The following is a 14,844-nucleotide window of genomic DNA, read 5'->3' as shown; positions in this document are numbered from 1 at the left end:
TACCGCACTCTATCCTGCCGTATATTACAGGTTTCAGAGGGGACTTTACTTCCAGCTATTATTCATGGATGTTTAGAGTAGGTTTAACATCTGGCCAACCCCTCTCGCTGTACGTTAAGTGTTTCCTCGCTCTCAAGGTCCCAAAGCCTCTGCTCACAAGTGCTTGAAGTTTGTAGAATTCTATCGAAGCTATTGTATCCTTAGTGAACTATGTCCCCAGATAACTGGCGGTTTGTAGACCCGCGCAGATAACGTGCTTTTGTTTTACTACACAGTACACTACTATTGGGTGTGTAGCCCTTTGTATTCGTAGGCGCTTATCGTGCGTTCCACGAACATGGGCTCAGTATATAATGTAAACGCTTTAAATAGCATTGATCTTTTTTTTTTTTTCTTCAAATGAATGCAAGCGATGACCAATAATCCAGTTTCATAAAAAAACGGATTGCCTCAGGGTCTGCAATTAATAACAGCAAGGCCTCATGTCCACAGCTAAACTAAAATTTAAAATCCGGAGCGTTTTACCCGCAGTGTGATCAACGCCCCATAAGGATGCATTGGACACCTGCAGGTAATTAAAACCTGCGGATGTCATTTTCTCCTGAGGCGCGGATTGGGTGTGCGGGAAAACACCCGCAGCATGCTCCATTTTAGTGCGGGTCTCCTGCGCAGATGGCTTCTGCAGGCTTCTTTTGAAGACTATGGAAGCCGTCCAGATCCACGGCACACCCGCAGCTGAATTCCTGCTCTCCGGCACGGGAGAGTAGGAGTTTAAAAAAAAAAAAAAGAGTGGACGACGCTTGTGCGCGGCACGCTGCCAGCGTGCCGAGCACATCCGCCAGGCCGAAGAGAGAAGATCCAGCCGCGATGGAGGGAAGATCCGCATCGTCCGGACAGTTAAGTAATTCTTCTTTTTAGGCCTCATGTCGGCGGAAAAGGAGGGACCCGCTGCGGGATTCTGCATGAAGAATCCGCAGCGGGCCTTATTTTCCCCGTGGACATATGAGGCCCAAAGCCCATCAGTCACAGTAGCTGCCAATGTGTAAAATCTCTTGGAAATCATAACGTATAAAACTGTAAAATCTTTGCATGTTTCCATCACATCCACTCCTGTTTGCTGTGTTTTTCCATTTATCAGGTGTGTGTTGTTTTTTTAATGTAATTTTCCACGTTCCTTTATCTTGGTGTGTGCGACAGCTTCTGTGTGCCTTTAAAATAGATCTTTCCCATGAAGTTATGTGAACAGTAATTCCCTCCAACATGCAGAGTAAACTATCACTTTTGCGCTGCTAACCGCTTCGCAGGACAGTAGGAAGTATATATTATGGAACTGCTGTTTTATAATGCAGTTGTTTCCAAGAAGGTGAAACAAAGGTAAACTTGTGCTTTAAATTGTACCTATCTAAACTCTTCCTACATGAAAATTGGTAGGTTATAAAATTTTTCAGCTGCCCGCAATACTGATCTGTATGATGCCGAGAGCAGAGCTGGCTCAGATTCTCCTGTAGGAAGATATGTGAATGCCTCAAAAGAGTTTCCCACCAAACTATTTTATGGCTTGTTTATGGGACATGTGACGAACTGCTTATTGGACCTTTGGGCCTCCAAATGATGCTTGGAAAAGTAATTTTTTTCTTTTTTTGGATGATGGGGTTTGCAAACAGGAAGAATCCTGAGCGGTTCGAAAGCTCGCTATAACATCATGCATGTTTGTTAGCCGTTAAAAGGTATCATATCTACAAGAATACTTGGTTTCTCTTGCTGGGAACAGTCACGTCATAGTATCATACCCCATTAATTTACAATAGACCAGGGTTTCGATCACTTTTGTAGCTTGACATAGGACAATTCAGACTGACAAATAGGCTCCCATTGATTTCAGTGGAGGCTTGCAGACCAGCGCTAGGAAACGCCTCGATTTTCGAGCACTGCCTGCTCTATTTTAATAGATTAGATGGACATTTGTCTTTTTTCAACCTTGCATACTATGTAGCTGTCACCACAGTATACATAAGTGACCTAATATTACATTGGTTAGTTATTTCTGCATCAAACTCCCAGCCTTTTTTCCCTCAGATGGTCATGCGATCTCCATTCTGACCAGCTCAGGTCTACTTGGGGGTTATGGTTTCATTTTCTAGTCATTTCTCAGCCTGTGTGATCTTGTTACATGGATCTACCACTGAAACTGTTGAGGTTTGAGTGGTAGGTCCACTTTTATTATTGCCCTCGTTTTATGAAAATTGGCCTGCCTTGAGTCAGAGGTGGGTCACTCAAGCCCCATGTCACCTGTCTGTACTTTCTGCACACCCCTCCAGCGGTCCAGCGCCTCCCCTTGCCTCTTACATGGCGCAAGCAGCGGTGAAATCCCACACTTGCGTTGTGCGCCTCTCGGACAACTAGAAGCGATCATACGCACCGAGGTAAAGGTGCTTATACACAGAAACTCATCAACTTTGCTCACAAAATATTTTCATTGACTGAATTCACAACGTTAGCAGCTGTTGCATTTCACTTTGTTGCCTCCAGCTTGCATTGAGCAACTGAAAGGAATCAAAAGGCTTGCAGAATACACAGACCTCATTCATATTTTACTCACAATTAATATTTTTTTCTTTTGCACATTGAAAATGGATGCTTTAGGCAATATCATAAAAAAATGTGGTACTGCCCCACCTAAAGCCATGAACTGAAAGACTAATACAGATCCAAAAGTTGAATCTTGTAATAGTCTACATATATAATTCTAGAACAGTGCTAGCCATGTGTACATTTAATAGTGCCCGTCAGAGAGCCTATGTTATACAGTTGTTATAGGTACCTCAGTCTGCTTTGTCCTTTCTTCTCTTATGTGAGCTATTTGTATGGGAGGGAATGTGACTTCACTAGGCTGGTAAATCAGGAGTGAAATACCTCCGTGCCGCTGCTTCCAGGAAAATGGAATGCTTGATAACCTGCACGGCCCTCACTTGGGCAATCAGTTTTCCTCATTTGGAAGACATCCAAGTTGTCTTCACTTCCTGTGTGCATGATCTCTAAGGAACCTTGGATACCTTCCAGCTGAACCTTTTCCTGCTGACAAATCGCATGGTCTGGGAGCAGAATCTCAAAGGACGCGTCAATAAGGCCCAAGCAGGTGCAGTAATGTCAGATGGGTCACCTCCATTATTACTCTGCCCATGGAAAAACCTGTCAGAATGAAAAATGGAGGACATGGTTTTTGTTTTAAATTGAAATTGCGTTTGTGTGCACAAAGCTATAGTATTCTGAATGAATTTCTTAGTTACTGATTTTGGTACTTGTCTATAGTTGGAAGATTAATATGTAGACCTCCTCAATATGCTTTTAATTGTAAGGACTTTTCACCTTCATGAAGGTATGTTCACTCGGGGCTGACGTGCTATGGATTTTCTGCAATTGATTTGCATGCGGAAAATCGGCTCATGATACAGTAGCAGCAAAGTAGATAGGCTTTTAACAAATGTGATCCATGCGGAATCTGCCAGACATTGACTTAGGGTGCAGAATTAAAATCCGCAGCATGACAATTTATGCTGTTGCTTCTTACGGCTGGTGTCACGTGGTTTTGGTGTCGGTGCGATTACAGGGATGACTCAAAGACTATGCAGAACTGTGAGATTGAAAGAGCTGAATGCATGTTCATGACAGGGAAGCTTGAGGAGCTGTCGGCGTAGGGTTCGGTTACACCAAGCGATTTATCGTTTCGACGAGCGAACGATGGCAGAGTTCACTTATATGATCGGGCAGCCTGTTTATACATGCAGATGTATGGCTGTCTTGTTCCAATGAGAAATCGTTCACATTTACAGTATAAGGCCGCCTGCACACGGGCGGATTTCCATTGTGGAATCCCGAGCCAGCGTCTGCCTCCGGATTTCGCAGCAATTCCGCCCTTAGCAGGCTATGGCAAAACGCATTTCCGCTACACAAGTTGAAATTGATTGCGATTTTTCCACTCGCGGAGAAATAGCAGCATGCTGGGAATCTATGCGGCTTCCGTGCGGACGGCTTCCATTGAAGTCAATGGAAGCCGTCTGCTCCACGACCCTTTCGCAATCATCATTGCAGAACGAATGTGGGATTTGCGTCGCCGTGACATGATCTGTACTGCACATATGCACCAGCCGCATATCCGCAATACAGATTCTGACAGATACGCGGGGGTCACCGACTGGGCACAGCATCAAATTCCGCTACGTGATCCCACATGCGGAATTCGACCCGGCCGTGTGCAGGCGGCCTAAGTGAATGGGAATGACTGACCAATTATTATCTAAACTGGATGATTAGTGAATGAGCCAAGAATAATTTTTGTGCCTGCATAAAATGAGCAAAAAGCGAAGTATTTATTGTTCGTCCTTCAATAGTTTGCTACGTTTACACTCAACGATTATATTCATTTCCGCTCGTATGAACGATTATCGTTCTACGTAAGAGGACCTTTACTTGGATTGACAGACTTTGCTAAGATTTCAGTTCTCTAGTCTGTAGTACTCTGACAAACAATACAGGCATAGAAATCAAACAATTAGACATTTTTAATGAAAATCCAATTACAAAAAGTTTTCATTTCCAAAAACGCATTGATTAAAAAAAAAGTAAAGTTGTACATGAAGTTTATGGCAGAAAACCTCATCTGTACAACACTACGCAAGATGTCTTTGTACCTGTAAAAATCTGATCTTTGTAGCCATTTCATAAGTGAACTCTAACTTTTCAGACCTAAAGCACAAGTAGTTTGTATTTGGAGCTGCTATTCAACATTGAGATTTTCTTTTAATGTACTGTGTCTGGAAGTGGCATGACAGACTTTTTGGTGAGGTCTTCCGTTCTATTCTTTCTTGGGTTTTGATGTCTAATTAAGCCGTTTCCATGAATAGTCTTGTTCAGCGGTGCAGATGAAGACTAGTGAGAGGTAAAGAATAGATGGTTGGCAGTCAGTCACTTATCTATGGATCTTCATGTCTGTCTCCCTTATGGCATTCCTGGAATAAGGATTTACAGAAAAGTAATTTAATTTGATATCCAGGGATTCCTATTTTTTGATGATCTGACGTTGATAAAATGTTCTCTAAAATCAATAAGACTCTGGTGTAGGTGCTTTAATGCAAAGGTAAAGGCGCAGGAACTGGACCAATCCCATCCAAGCTCTTTTTCAGAAGCTCTTTGAAAAATGGACACGGGAATCCCGAATGATTTCTGTGATCAAATGCTTCACGTTTGCATTGCAGTCTTTGATAAATCCTCTCCAGTTTGTTCATGGGCTGTAATGGTGTAAACCATGTCCATATAGCGGCAGCCAGCTAGATCTTCGTGCAGGAACCAAATCAATACATCACATGTATTTTATGTATTCGGGCCATGCAACAAAGTTCTGAACAGATCACAAGAGAATATGGTGTGTCTCAAAGGACATGCTAAGTTTCCAAGTACAAAAAATATATATTAAACGCTGAAGATGTGAGACTGATGAGTAAGGAAATCTCTTTTTTAGTCATTGGAAATCCATTTTTTGTGACATTAAAAATACGACTACTGAAGTAATTGGTGTATTGTATGCCTTAAGATGGGCGAGTGGCAAGGAAATCTGCCCATTGCATTCTGTTCTCTAGATGACTTATTTTTGAATATTTATCTACCATATGAATGGTCAAGCAAGCGGGTGGCGTCGCTGCTTTGAAGTTAAGCCCTTGCAACTTTAAATTCATTTCATTGCCTGAAAGCGTCTTATCCCTTCACTCAGCAGATTCTTTCTTCCTGCAGGACAGCGGGCCTGAGCCCTCACCTCTTCCAGTTTTTCACCACTTTCTAATCTAGTGCCCCGCACCTTGACCGCTGCTATATATGAAGTACGCCTAATATTTCTAATGAGCTAAATGGTTGCTATGGTTCTTAATTATGGGACTTCAGCAGTTTCAGTGGTATTGGCGTGTGGAAATGGTAAAAATACTGGATCTGTAAAGCAATCCATGGTGCTTGTAGGAAAGCTGATGGGGCTTCAGAGGAAATAAAGGGCTTGTTGTATAGGGAGGTGTTTATAACATGTCCTGCATTTTAACTTTTTCATAGCCGTCTTTTTCTGTTTACTAATTAATATTTTGGTTTAGTGTTAATTTACAAATTGACATGATCTAGCCATGAAAAGGGTTTTATAGAAACTGTCCCCACAGCTTACATATAGGCCGGCTGCACACGAGCGTGACGGGCTCCGCCGCGGAATATTCCGCGGCAAAGCTTGTCACGGCGCCCCCCAGAGACCCCATACTTACCAGTGGATCCGGCGTTTTCGCTCCCGCATGACGCTTCCCCGCCCACCGCCGCCGCGTCATATGACGCGGCAGCGGTAGGCGGGAAAGCGTTTTCACGCTATCTTCCGCTCTGTTACAGCGGGAGATAGCGTGAACGGACGGCTTCCATTGACTGCAATGGAAGCCGTCAGCGCGTACACCCGCGGCAAATAGAGCATGCCGCGGGTGAGGACGGGAGATTTCACGGTGCGGAATTCCGCACCGTGTGCCCTGAGCTATTAGGTTCAATAGAACCTAATAGCTGCGGGCAACGCAGCGGATTTTCGCCGCGAATTACGCGGCGGAAATCCGTTCGTGGGGAGGAGGCCATAACAGCAGAACACTGATATAAAGAAACCTTGTGTGGGGCATCTAATTATAAAGCGAAGTACTGTAAAAGGAGCCCTAATAAGATAATTAGAAATGTACAGGGAAATTTATTAATGCCCGTTTTGGCATAATAAGCCACAATTTAGTTAAAGTCCGGCTTAAACAAAAATTGTAATGTTTTGATCAGTACGCCATTCTGCACCACTTAACTGAAAAGGGGGTGTAGCTTGTCTGGAGGTGGCATGGCTGCCTCGGACTGCTTTATTTATGTATAATTTATGCCAGAAATGAGCATAATGTATACCAGAAATCAGCTGGTATAGATTTCTGTCTAGTCGCACAGAGCAGCAGAGATGCGTCTAATACACTAATACGCGTCTAATATATTAGGTGCATCATGTGCCAGCGGAGATTAAATTGAGACCAATGTATGAAGCACTGGAGTTATTAAATCTGCCCTGTAGTACTGAGTCGCAGGACCTCATGTCAGCAACCACCATTAAGGCCCAGTATCCACTGGCGGGTCAGAATCCGCATGCGGCAACCCGTAGCGGAATCCGACCCTGCGCGCGGCGGGCCACCCTGCGTACCTGTGCAGGTCATCTTTCGTATGTGTGCGGAGATTTTTTTTTCCTAATCTCAGGTTTTTCCATGGACCCTTGGCCTGTCCGCAATTCAGACGGCTTCCATTGACTACAATGGAAACCAGCCGCGCGGGAATCGCAGCTAAATGGAGCATGCTGCAATTTGTTTTCTGGACTGAAAGGTCTGCAAATCAAATCTGCACGCTTAAATTCAGCTGTCGGTGCCCATGTCTTCCTATGGACAGCTCGAATTGTGGATCGTCGTGCCCCACGTGGATTCCGCAGTTCAGATTTGCCCGTGGACGTTGGGCCTAAGTGTATGTACAGTATGCAGTGTGTATGTACAGGTCAACTGATTGATTGACTGCATTCACACTCTTAAATTGCATTTACTTATTTTTGCTTGTGCAACAGATTTCTATTTGCTGAAGAACTCCCCAGGCTTTGTTCACACGGGCTTCATTATCCATTATATTTGTAATGGAAACTAAGACATTTGTGCTTAATCTGTTGTACAGCAGATCCAGATGGCGACCAACAACCCTTATTGACTTATGATGGGGTCTGTCAGGTTTCCAGTGTTACTATTATTCTAAAAAGTGACAAAACCTCCAAATTATTTCTTTATTGTACAGCTAGTAAAATTTAATTTCTAACTTGATGCCCTAAAAATAGAATTTGGCTCCTAAATTTTTAGACTTGAAAGCCAAAGCAGCTCAGATGGTTTTTGCTTCTTTCTGTAGCCAGGCAGCTATAAATAATCACAATATACTAGAGATGAGTTTTGGGGTCAGGTATAGTCACGTGGTTTTAATGAATACGTTGCATTTCTTCGCATTGGTTTTTCAACACCCCCTCCCCAGAAAGTAAATGGGTCTCCGTACTGGATGTCAATTGTCTAATGGATTAAAATGCTTCAGTCTTGCCCTCTAATGCATCCTTCCCTGGAGGACTGGAACTTAAGTTACTCCACTCATTAATTCCCAGGAGATATCAGTCTAAAATGTATTAATGCATCAGAGATTTTTATTAAAACTGATAGCACACAACTTTCACTGAACTGTAAAGATGATGGCGTGCCTCAGGTCTCCGACCATTAAACTCTGTTCTCGTGTATGCATAGGGAAAAAAAGCTGGAAACAAATATGTGCTCTCAAAGTTCGAGGCTTGAAAACTACAATTTCGCCTTAATATTGAGAAGGGTTTCTTAAGTCATATCTGGTAAATAACTACAGATGTACTCTGGAAGTATCGCTCATTCCTTCAGAAAAATCATTTTTGGGGCATGCATCATGTCCAGCCCCAAAAAGATGTTTCATTTAATGTATGCAATGTTCACCCATGTTATAACTAACTTCCTAATTTCACAAATCTGTTAGGCCACGGTTGACCTGATTCCGCATGTGGGAGACCCACAGTGGATTCTGGCTGTGAGCCGGGTCGCTGACCCTGCCTACCTGATTCCACTGTATTGCAAATGACTGACGGGGCTCGCTGGCAGTCATGCACAGTTCATTTTTTTTTGTTTTGTATTTCCCAAACCGCCGTTTAACAATGGTGAGAGTACCCGCAGGCCATACGCAATGTTAATTACGTATGGGCTGCAGGTTGGACGGCCTCCATTGACTTCAGTGGAGGCTGTCGGCAGCAAGACAGAGCATTTTGCGATTTTTCTTCCTCTCCTGGAATACGCAATTCATATTCGCGAATATGAACGAAAAAGCGAAATTAAATGCCTTTCAATACCTACGTTTTGCTGTTGATTCTCCGCATGGACGCCGATCGCAGGAAAAGTATTTTTGTGAAGCCGATGCAGTTCTCTTCTACAAGCAGTACGGTCATCATTCCAGTTTTGCAGCTTTCCTAGAGTCCAGAAACGATTAGAAAACATACATACTTTGCCGTAAAGCACTAACTGCTTTTGCAGCATACTTTGAAGGTGATCAGTACATAAAATGTTTGTGTGTTTCTTTTTATGTTTTTTCAATTTTAACCAAGTTTACTATTTTACTCTAGGGCAGGATTTTTTCTCAGCTGATGCATGATAATCATCTTCTCACTAGGAATATAATTGTATTATGCATAATTGTATTCTTGCTACTTTCAATACACCGATTTAGGGCTTAACCAGCCCGCTATCTGATCTAGATTATCTCTGCCTGATAGTTATAATAGACCCATATGTGGTGCAGGTTTTTCCAATCTAGCAGAACATTAAAAGCTATAGTCTTCTGGGGGGACTCCTAATTCCCATTGTAGTGCAATAGTTTCCATTCAGTGTCTTATCAGAAAATAATTAAACTGAGCCTCACCACTTTATGTATGTGAACGAGCCCCCCTGAATAAGCAGAGCTGCAGTGTAAATATGGGCAGGGGGAAATCGGTATTCAGGCCCCGTGATAAAGGTGGCCAGACCCATTAGATAGAAGTAGGTTGATGGTAGAACAAACCTTCTCAAGCCCAATTTACACGCAACGTTTATCGCTCAAAATTTACTCAAACAATGGCTTTTGAGCGATAATCGTTGCGTGTAAATGCTACCATCGTTTGCTTTCTGTCCGAATGATGATTTTTAGTTGAGTTTAAAATCCATCGTTTGGCAGGGCAGCTGATAGCGGGGACCGCACACTCTGTTTCTCTACAGGAGCGCTGATAACATTGTATATAGATGCTTCCCATGGGAGAACAAAGAGGCTGTATGCAGATAACAGACCATCTGCTGTTCTCTGCATACAGCCCAGGGAGGCTCATTTACATGCAAATAAAGCTAATAAGCTGCTAATAGGCATTAGTGCATTTGGCAGCTTATGCAAAATGATCATTCTCCCTATCTTTTGAACAAATTTTGAGCAATCATCTTTGCATGTAAATGGGGCTTTACACAGCCCACACCTAGAAGGTGAGCAAGAAGACTTATAAGGCCATGCATGCTCCTCTGGGTAATATGCAAATAAGAAAGATGGAACAATAGCTCTGCAGCATCGGTATTGTTCCATCTTCCTTATTTGCATCTTGTGATCATTAACATGGTGCTGCTCTCAGATAGTATGCTGACCTCACCGAACTACGGTATCAAGAGTCAAAAAAGAGTGGTTGGACCATGAAAAGACATCCGACAGAAGATCACACAGCAGCAGGCCATTTGTGATTGATTCTAGAATCCGTATCAGGCGATCTAGTATCTGGTGGCATGTCTGATATCTTAGCAATTGTGTGCAACAGTGGACCAACTGACCCAGCAATGGAGAAGTTAAAGGGGTTGTCCCGCGAAAGCAAGTGGGGTTAAGCACTTCTGTATGGCCATATTAATGCACTTTGTAATATACATCGTGCATTAAATATGAGCCATACGGAAGTTATTCACTTACCCACTCCGTTGCTGGCGTCCCCGTCTCCATGGCTCCGTCTAATTTCAGCGTCTAATCCCCCGATTAGACGCGCTTGCGCAGAAGGGTCTTCTCCCTTCTGGTCGGTCCGGGCACGAGCGGCGTTCTGGCTCCGCCCCCTTCTACGCGTCATCGCGTAGCTTCGCCCCGTCACGTGTGCTGATTCCAGCCAATCAGGAGGCTTGAATCGGCAATGGACCGCACAGAGCCCATGGTGCACCATGGGAGAAGACCCGCGGTGCACCATGGGAGAAAACCGCGGTGCATCATTGGGAAAGGACCAGCGGCCATCTTTAAAAGAAGATGCTGCGCGAACTGGGAAGGAGGTAAGCAATTTTTTTTTTTTTTTTTTTTTTTAAATTACAAACGGTATTGATTTTAACGGGGCAGAATGCGGGGGTTGGTTGAAAAAAAAAATTGCATTTCGCCGCGGGACAACCCCTTTAATCAAATCTCCACAATGAGTATGCAACATACCTTTTATTGACTGCGGTTCAGTAGCCATAGACCTACAAGGGTGCCCTCGATGACTGCACGTCATTGCCAACAGTGCTTTGCCTGGGTCAAAATGTGAATGGACCTTGGACACACGGCAGAAGGGCATTTGGAATGATGAGCGCCATTTCCTGCTGAACGACATGGATGTTAAGGTCTGCATCGGGTCTAAACAGCATGAAGCCTTTTTCCATGGATACAACAGTGGTGGTGGTGTCCTGTTCTGGGGGGCATTTTCTTGCCTCTGGCTAGGACCATTGGTCATCCTACTACAATCCTTAAATGATGAAAGCTATCTAACCATCTGTACCCATATCTTCAGGAAATCTTCCCAGACTACATTCCATCTTGCAATAGGATAACAGTCATAGAGCTCAGATCACTAGGGAGTGATTGGAGGAGCCCGACAATGAATTCTCCACACTGCTTTTGCCCCCAAACCTACTGGACTGTAACCCCCTTGAAGATACGGTACTGGTGTATTATGTCGTCACCACAAGTTCGGGGTGGGGGCATAATATAGCAGTCTTGACTGTAGGTGATGCCGCCAGCTTGTGATTGGCTGTGGGCGGTCTCCCTGGCCCGGTCCTCTTGCCAATCCCTTAGGCGCTGCTGCCATCACTCATCCCCGGCCCTGCGCCTACTGCGCTCTATGCTGCAGACCCCCGAAGCTTTTGCTGGTGGCGTCGGCAGACCCCCGGACCTCTTGCTTCTGTCTTCGCTCCTGCTATCACTCACCCATGGGGAGCCACAGCAGATCCCCCGCCACTGCTGCCATCCAGACCCCTGACCCTCTGCATGGTCCAGTCAGCGCTGCAGAACCCCAGACCTCTTGCTGCTGCCCTCACTCACCCCCCTGGTCTGTGACATGCCGCTGTGCTGCCTAGGCTCCCGCCTCAGTGCTTGACTCCCGACTCCGCTGATCAGTTTCCCCGGCGTGTCTCCATCTGCAGGCGACAGTTCCTGCTCTTCAGTGTTAGAGCGGAGGACAGCTGTGACAGCGGACGCAGGGGGAAGCAGAGCGGACAGCTGTGAGCGGAGGGACATGTGTGACCTGCAATGGCCATGTAGGTATGAGCGTGGCACAAGCGGGGGACACAGTCTCACCTGCCAGGCCCATTTCACTAGGATGCGGGATGTCAGGGGGGTGTGCCCTTGAAGTTCCCAATGTCCTTACTGCTGTATCTTGTCTCCCAATCCGGAGCTAGAGGCGTGACAGGGGTGTTTACGCCTGGTGACAGCTGTCACACCCCTAGCTTCCGGTGCCGTCAAAATACACCAGTACCTGAAGATACTGGGGATATGCTAGAAAGGGCTGTGATACGCACGCCTCTTTGAATCTATTTCATTTAAGCCTGAAGAAGAACCCTGCGTTGGTTCAGAAGCTCACATTACCATCATGTGTTTTTGTTAGCCATTAAAAGGTATCGTATCTACAAGATTACTTGGTTTATCTTACTGAGAACGATCACATTTTGCTCTACTGGCTAACACCGTACCAAACCATTTTTTCCATTATATCTAGTATATACACTTTTTAGCTCTTGCAAGGACAATATCTTGTTGCTGAGAAAATAAACACATATAACTGCAAAAAATAGTAGTTTTTTTTAACCACGTACCATAAACATGTAAAACAGGAGAAAAGATTCCTTCCAGACTAGGAAACCTATTTAGCATTCCCAGATTGGGTGAGATCTAGCATTGATTGTGACAGACGCATCTGGCTGCAATACCTCTGGGATTAGTATTATATTGTGTACAAACACGGAGTTGTTGTTGTCCACTGCGCCTCGTCTCATGTACCCAGTGAATGATTGTGTTCCCCAGTCTCCTTGGCGCCACCTAGAATTGATTAATTGATTTGTTATAAAGCAGCCAGAAGAAGGAACAGCAAACCTCAATATTGCTGTCTGTGTTTGCAAGCATAGTTAATTTCCACAAGATGAATGGTACCAAGCAGCGCTGCTTCCACCAACTATCTGTATGATTCAGCCATTATGGAATTGATGGTCTGCAGCTGGGTTTTCTGGCCTGCGTGTCGGACAGGACCTTCAAAGTCTTTCCAGTGTTTAAGCAGAAGTTATATGGTTCTTGGGCGCTGCCAGCTTTTGATGAGTATTTAGTTTCTGCTAATAAACATTTTGTACTGCTAGTTTTGACAGTGACAAATCTGATAAGGTCTTACACGGGCGGTGCCAGGCAGCTTGCTGTCTTTTGGGCAATTACATTCAATTAATAAAATATGGTGATTTGTTAAAGGGGTTGTCAAGTTGTTGGACCATCCTACCTCAATAGGGTCCCTGTAGTAAAATAAACTGTGACCTCGGGATCCAGCCTTGCTCCTGTCCTGGCGTTTGTTGTGACAGATGGTGCCACAGGATATTGGCTGACCGCTGCAGTCCATGTACTACTTGCACTACTCATCCATTGACTTCCATGTGAGTGCTAGATCACGGGGCTACATAGCAATCTTTAGGGTGCATTCACACAAGCAAATCACACCCGACATTCTCGGTCAAACCCAGCTCCTGGTCAGTCTCCGTCTGGGGTTCAGGGTGAGCAGTCATGAATCCTTGTCTGTTGCAAGCTAACACAAAACTGACAGAATATAAACGAACAAACAGACATGAACCAGCAAGACACAAATCACACAGCAAACTTCAACAGACAAGGATTCATGACTGCTCACCCTGAACCCTAGACAGAGACTGACCAGGAGCTGGGTTTATATGTGAGCACAAACTCAGGAGATTGGCTAGCAGGAAATACCACACCCAACCAGCTCAATCAATAACCCTGTGAGGGCTGTGCTGCTAGGAAGCTTAGAACTACAGATCCCAGCAGCACACGTAACATCACGTAGCTGTGATTTTACAGTGTATTACACATGATGCACAGCTGCATAGTACATGGTAAGTGAAGTCAATGAAAGTACGTTGATTTTTATTGATACATTCACATTAGCGTGTAAACATTGCATGTAGATACGCACGTGGAAAAAGATGGCAGCATGCTTTATTTCACAGCGTATCATGCAGGAACAGCCCTATTCTCTATGGGTTGTATATGCAACGCTGTACATACGCAATACATTGGGACACAAGATAATGTAGTGATCAAGCAATTACTCCATTTAAATTTTCTTTTGGATAGTATGAAAATCTGCACTCCCAGTTGGCTGATTTGGACCACCAAGTGAAATCTATTTGACTAGCCACTTTTTATTCCATACTTAAAAAAGAAATGTATAAATTGTTTATATGATGTCATTGTAAACATCTATGTAATGTTCTCTCCCACATTTATTGAAATTGATACAGTTCAGTAATATGTTGCTCATGTGATCATGCACATAAAACCAGCTAATGGATGATTTCAGGAAATATTGGTGTCTGCAAAAGCCATTTACACTAGAATGTATTGTATCATGCTGGCAGAAGATGCTTGGGAACATGCACCGCTGACAGGGTGCTGCAAGGCTTTGACATGCACATGGGGGCAGGTTTACTAACCCTGATTAATAGTTAGGCCGTGCACTTAAGGTGCTTTTAGATGGAATCATTTTAAAAAATCATTCTAATGAGCGACCACCGACTGAACAACAAACAATAGTTGTTTGTTTTTCGCTTGTCGTTCACCTTATGCAGGCATAAAAATCACTATTGGCTCGTTCACTTAGGCCACCTGCACACAGGTGGGTTGGATTCTGCATGTGGTCCCTTAGGCCCTCTGTCCACG

The 14,844-nt window shown here is 44.2% G+C and overlaps 1 protein-coding gene and 1 long non-coding RNA gene across 3 annotated transcripts in view; one reads left to right on the top strand and one right to left on the bottom strand.

Moving 5' to 3' along the window:
* Positions 1 to 14,844, top strand: part of MCC (MCC regulator of WNT signaling pathway) — a 283,211-nt gene that overhangs the window by 102,579 nt on the left and 165,788 nt on the right. The gene's annotated exons all lie outside the window — the stretch shown is intronic.
* Positions 4,674 to 11,191, bottom strand: LOC136626950 (uncharacterized). Its single transcript, XR_010792719.1, has 3 exons — positions 11,086 to 11,191; positions 8,973 to 9,085; positions 4,674 to 5,006 (listed from the first exon to the last, which is right to left on the bottom strand). It is a non-coding gene; the product is annotated as an uncharacterized lncRNA (long non-coding RNA).

This window comes from Eleutherodactylus coqui, chromosome 5, assembly GCF_035609145.1.
Source record: "Eleutherodactylus coqui strain aEleCoq1 chromosome 5, aEleCoq1.hap1, whole genome shotgun sequence".
Lineage (NCBI taxonomy): Eukaryota > Metazoa > Chordata > Amphibia > Anura > Eleutherodactylidae > Eleutherodactylus > Eleutherodactylus coqui.
This window is presented reverse-complemented; position numbering and strand designations above follow the sequence as displayed.